The sequence below is a fragment of the Vidua macroura genome, chromosome 6, assembly GCF_024509145.1.
Source record: "Vidua macroura isolate BioBank_ID:100142 chromosome 6, ASM2450914v1, whole genome shotgun sequence".
Taxonomy (NCBI): domain Eukaryota; kingdom Metazoa; phylum Chordata; class Aves; order Passeriformes; family Viduidae; genus Vidua; species Vidua macroura.
The window spans coordinates 10,342,877-10,349,402 of NC_071576.1; positions in this window are offsets into that span (position 1 = coordinate 10,342,877).

Consider the following 6,526-nt stretch of genomic DNA (forward strand, 5'->3'; position numbering starts at 1 on the left):
CAGAAATCACACTGGTGGCAGCAGCCTGGGGAGCAGCGGTGGAGGAGTGTGGATGTACAAAGGAGCACGGTCCTCTCCACTGCTGGGCATCCCCCCGGGAAGCAGCTCAAACTCGGGTGCAGAGGGATGCGAGGTGAGTGCAGATCTACCTCCCTCCCTCTGCACATCCAGCAATGGGAGCTGTAGCTACAGCCTGCAGACGTGCAGCCCCTGGGGTCCCCTCTATGCCAGGCTCGAAGGAGGGACATGCACCATGGCTGCTGGAACAGGCCTTTCCTTTAGTGCCTTTTTCCCAAGAGTGGTGCTCCCAGCACAAGCACACAAGAGCACGATGGAGCAGCGGGAGCACTGAAAAGGAGATGGGTGTCAACCAGGGGAGACCCTGCAAAACAAATGCCAGCATCCATGGATGGCACAGGGTGCATGGAGCATCCAGGGGAGACACAGCTGCACGTGAGGAGGAAGCAGTGTGTAACCCTTCTTCCATCTCTGTTCTGAGTTGTCAGGAGCTAAGGAGTTTGGCCTGCATTTCAGGGTCATTCATGCGTGGCTGGTGGGGGTGAAAATGTCAGCTGCTGCTGATTTAAGGGAAGAGACCGCCTGTTTCTGTGGGCAGTGGTGGAAGGCAATTCCATTAGGGCAATGGGACAGTGGTGGTACAGCTGCAGTCAGCTCCTCATGCACCCAGGATGGTGGATGAGAGGGATCAGTGCCCATGCCCAGGAAACCCATTTGGGAGCAAAAGCAGCTCCTTCTAAAGGATGTATATATAGATATATGTACACTCTACACAGGGGGTATATCTACTGGAATTTTTCCAGTGCTGGGGTTATGGGTATGAATTCCAACCCAAAGAGAGTTTGTACACTCTCTTTGGCAACCCAAAGAGAGTTTGTACACTCTCTTTGGGAGCTGCTCTTGAACAGTGAGCTTTTATGCACTTTGTGCTTTTTACACACACTTTTTGCAAGTGTGTATAAGACATAACTATTGGTTTAATCCTATATACTCAATGTGCAGCTTCACTGTATAGCTCAGTGTTCTGAGAATGAACCCCACATGGCAATGGTCTGGCCAGTTGTTTCTGACAGTTTTGTTCCAAGACTCCTGAGTTATTCTTGCCTGAGGACAGAACAGCTACAAAGGGAGATTTATCCTGTGGAGACTAAAACCAACTCCCCAATACCACTGGGATTGCAGGAAATCTTTAAGTAGGAGGTGACCTTAGCACCAGCAGCCCAGGGAGATAGTAGGGTGCATGTGTACCCTATCAGAGAGATATGCCATCAGGGAAGTACCCCTTGTGCAGTGCAGGTGCTGGGTGGGACAGGGCAGGATCCAGACCTGGGGCTGGACAAGCTGTTCCACTGTTCTCCAGAGAAACTTCTGCTTCTGCTTCTGCCACCTGTATCTAAAGGCACCAGAATCTTGCAGGGAGGTCGGTGGGGAGAATGCAATTTCTCCAAGGAACTTTTCCCCTGCTTTCACTTTTACTCTCTGTGAGCAAGTTCCTGCCTGTGCATTTTCCCAAGCTGCTTCACCACCAGCTGCAAAAGGCAAGGTAGAGAGCAGAGACAAGCAGTGACTACTGTCAAGGAAAACAACGGTTTAAAGCTATTTTCAGCTTTGTGGAAACAATTTATTTTGGTTTTGTGGCCCCAACGAAGAGAAGAGCAAGCTTCTGTCTCCACCACAGGATCTGTTTAGTCTTTGGTGGCAGATAAGCCTTAGAGGCTGCACCCAGCCCAGTGGGCACTGTGGAACATTCTGTCCTCTGTTGGTCCCCACAGTGACATGGAGGGTATTGTGGGGCTCAAGATGTGCCTGTGACAGCTAGAGTAAACATTCAGAAGCAACTGACATTGTCTGGTGCTCTCCAAGACAACTTTGGAGTTTTATTTCCAACCCTTGAGGTATCAAGTGGGAAATTTACTTTACTCCATGGGCAAATTGATCAGACTCCAGTTGGGAAAGCAAAGGATATGGGTGGGATATCCTCTGTGTGGGCTCCTGGAAGTCCCATACTGGTAGTTTCTGAAGCCCACTGCAGTTTCTAAAATAGGCTGTGTGGCAAAGGCTTTCTTGACGATGAACAGGGTAAGTGCCAGTCAACCAATGTTATTCCTGTGTAACTGATTGGAACCTACACAGACTGAATTTAATTCCATTATTAATTATGCCAGGAGACCCAAGTATTGGATAGGTGCCTTTGTTAAATGAATCTCATGGAAATAATTACTGGCTCCAAGAGAAGGGGGTTGCATTTTCAGATCCAGATAAGACTGGCCTGGGAAGGACACTCATCCTGCACACTAAATCCAGATGCAAACCCATGGCCAAGATACTTGGTGAGAAGTGCCCGTCCTGAGGCCAAGGATGGCATGTACTCACCTCTGGGATCTTGAAAAAAGGATCTGTGCATGTGCTCAGCCCCCATGTGCTAGCACTGTTGCGTAAGAGGTGCCCCTGCCTTGAGCCTTAGCCAAAATCTGACTTGTTACTATGGCTGAAGACACACAGGCTGGACATGCAATTACCATGGATGGCTGCAGCAGCACTTGCACAGAGGTGTGTCCATTTTCCTCATCTGCCTCTGTGCAAGAGATGCAGATCTCACCTTGCTTCTTCGTGGTCTGTGTCCTGCTGTTTCCACATGCCTTGACAAGCCAGTGCATCAGCTGAGCAGAGGCAACTGCCCATCTACACAGCCTCTATACAATATGCATCTCTTACCATAAGCCTTTTCTGCCACAGATTAAAATGAACCAATTTCTTTTGCCTCTGTTGTAGGGAAATGTCGGAATCAGGAACAGCTGGCTCAGCTGAAGTGAAGGAGTCAGATGAATATGCATGATGCTAAGGCATAATTAACCTTGTGAATTTAATGTTGGAAATTTGACCTTTCTTCTCCCACCTCTCCCCCCTTTGTGATTGCTGTCCCTGCTGGACACACCTCTTGTTGTGAATTGAGAGATGTCACACCAAGTTGTTCGCTCTGTGTGTCACCACGTGAGTGCTCTGACACAATTACTCCAGTCCTGATTGAAAATTCTCAGTCCTTCAATTTTTTCAATGTATTTGACTGAGTAATGGCCTTGCAGAGATGGGGGAAAGAAGAGTTTCCAATTCATTTGCAGATAGTTGATTATTTCAAAAGCTGTTTTTGTGAAGCACCTCATAATACATAAGGTTGCATGGCTCCATATCACGAAGGGAAACCCAGGCAGCACAGCTCTTCAATCCAAACAGGTATAAACAAGCTGGCCAATGACAGGCTCAGCTCTCACACAAACCAGGCAGCAGCTAAAGGGATCAATTCTCACCTGAAACAAGGGCATTTGGGTCAGAGAATCTGGTCATGCTGGGGCTCTGGTTGAAGCAGGGCAGCTGAAGTGTATTAACCTGCACCAAGCAAGGAAATCAAAGAGGCCTCAGTGCCAGGGCTCTTTGGGCTTCAGGCTGGAGAAATAATAAAGGATCACATAAAGCATTCAGATATTAAACAGCAAAAACTTACTGGAAGGAGAAGAGTTACTTTTTATTAAAACACCTGCTGTTCCTTGGCTGCAGAGCTCCTACTTGAACACTTTTCCCATCCTCCTTTACATGCTTTCCCCCTCCTCAAGCTTCACTCCCTGATACGCTTTCGAGGCCACGCATCTTCATTCCTTGCTGCTGTGCAGGGGACGTGCCCCTGCCTACCCCAACGTGGGTGTGCTACACTGCAGGGGTTCTTGGTGGGATAAGATCTGCAGAGATTGCTGTAACAGGAGGCCTCCCACTATAATACAAATGTCCATTTATATTTTTATGCTAAATGTTGGCTATCATAATGAGCTACTATGTATTACAGTTCTGGCTTAATCTCCTTCCCTGAATTTGGTCCTTTCTGGTGTTGGAGCAAGGTTTTATCTGTCTGAATCAGATGTGGTCTATAGGCACCGACTATCCTGCAATAGCCCATCTCCTCATCTGGAGGCTGTAGTTAGGGGTATGGTTGCCATGGCGGTGGCAAGACAATTAAAATGGCTTTATAATCAGCTGAAGGTACTGAGTGTTTCCAGGATACTATACATCCTAATCAATCTCAGCTCCAACAGACCTTGGAGCAAAGCCAGATCCAATGACAGCAGTTGGTGGTGTTTAGTTTTTTGCTTTCTCCTCCAGCCCTCTAGGGTTAGCTTTCCTGCATGGGTTTGTAGCTGCAGTTCAAGGTGAAAAAAAACCTCTGTCGTTTCTGGCTGTGGTATCTTTTGTCCTGCAGCCTTTGATTTGGTCTTTGCAGCACACAAAATGTGTGAAGTTACCACCATTCCTCTGACTTCCTGACCTGCCAGAAGCTGAACTGGCTGCTTTGCATCGCCTGATGTGGGTGCTGCCTTTGTGATGAGTGCAGGGAATAAGGGATCTCTTTGTGGAAGGCTCCTCCTAACAGGCTGTGCTTCTCTCCTTGCCAGGCCATTCCCCGTGGGTGGCGGGGGCTGGAAGCAATATGTTGGAAGTCACACTGTATCCCAACAGCTTGGGATTCAGAGCTGTCAAGCAGTGGCTCATTGTTAGTACAACTTCTTCCAGAATGCCAGAAAAAGAAAAGGAGACTTGAAACTTTTTATGACCTGCTGACACATGAGTCTGGTAGGAAACTGACTGTGAATCTGGAGAAGCAGTGGAGGGGTTTGGAAATCTGCTGCTGCTGCTCATTATAGGGTTGTTTTTTCCTACAGGTAGCAATGGGAGCCAGAGGGCTCCTCCAATTTACATCTGGTTGTTCCAGCTGGCTTACATGGATCTACTTTGTGGTGTAGGTGCTGCCCTGTGCTTGGTCAGCACTTCTTGGGAGTGTATAGTATTTTTGTGAGGGCTTTTTGTATTTTTGCCATGGTTCAAGAACAGTTGAACTCCCATTTTAGAGAGTTTCTGACCTACATGAGCCCTGAGGAGACTGTATAGTCCCAGGCAGGAGGCTGGGCCAGCTGTGTCCTGCAAGTCTGGATGAGTTTGCAATGTGAGACTACAGGGTGGCACAAAATGCCACTCCTGACTGCTGCTACTAAGAAAACTTCATTCAGGGCTGCTCTGTATGGCACTGGGCACTTCCCCCAGTGCAGGTGCTACAGTGGGTTTGAATTTCAGGGCTATTCTGTGCTTTGTGGTGACACTGTCTAGCTCACTTTTTCTTGTATCCTCACATACAAACCATTTGCTTAAAGCCTCAACAGCTATCAGCATTAAAATAAAATTAACTTGAATCTAACTTAGGTTTATGGCCCTGCTTAAACCTTCTAGAGTTGTGATCCCTGTTTTGGAAGCTGTGATGCCTTTGCATTCAGTCAATCAATCAATCAATCAATCAATCCCATGCGATCAATGACTGTAACACATTTGCTTTAGATAATCAGACTCTGCACAAATCTGAATTTCTAGCATGCCCATAGATTTGCTAGCTCTGCACTCTGTTGGGATTTACTTGATCCTTCCAGCTGGAAGAGGCTGCCAACAGCCTCCACTTCACAGAGGGGACCCCTCACCCAGGCCAACGCTCCTGGCATCTGCCGAAACAACAGGTTTGGAAGCATTAGCCTGCTCCATTAGTCTCCAGGTCAGAGAGTCAGTGAAAGTCTCCAAGGTATATCAAAAACCTTGTCTGGAGACTCTTTCTCCCTTAAGGAGCCTGCTACCTTCAACACTTAGTGACCAAAGACAATAGCTTGAAAAAGCCCTAATTTCCAAAGACAAGCAATGTAGCTATGTAGATGAAAAGTGGGTTTCCTTAAAGGGTCTGCGTGAACATATTTTTTCCATTACTCCCCTTCACACCATTAGGTCTTTCTGGCAGCTCATTTTGGATTATTTTGTTTCAAAATATGTTTAGAAGCTTAGGTTCTAACGAAGGATAATAATTACCCAAGTAACAATGAACTTAACCAACCACCCGAGGAGTTGGAATGATTTACAGCTTTCAAAGGAGCTGATGCTAGCTTGCCTTTTGTCTTTCTACTTAATGCCTCTCTAATATTCTTCTCTGGACACAATGCCTTTATGAACTGTTTTTTCTCCATCTTTTTTTTTTTTTCAATAGATTGCCAAGTCCCTCCACCACCTAATTCTCTGCATACAAAAGAAGATTTAATATCCTCTAAATGACTATAAAGAACAAACCTACCAGATGGCAGACTTCATTGCTCAAGAGGGATGCAGGCTGCTTCTCTTGGAGAAGCATTTCAATGTGGTTTCGAAAGAGAGAGTCATTAGATGTGTTCATATTTTCCTTAATGGGGTGCTGTGATGTAACTCAGGAAAGGTGTAAGAAGAGGGAAATACATTTTGTGATCCAACAGAGGAAACAAATAGAGCTGCATGAGATACCCTTTTGCTAATTTCTAGAATCTTTCTAAGAAACATGTTGACTGTGACCTTGAGCATCTCTGCAAAACTTTTGAGATATAGTGTCTTGGTGCTATGTATGATTTTACAAACTCAGAGAAAGGTTTAAGAAAGTTACTAGCATTCAAAGACTCCTTCTCCA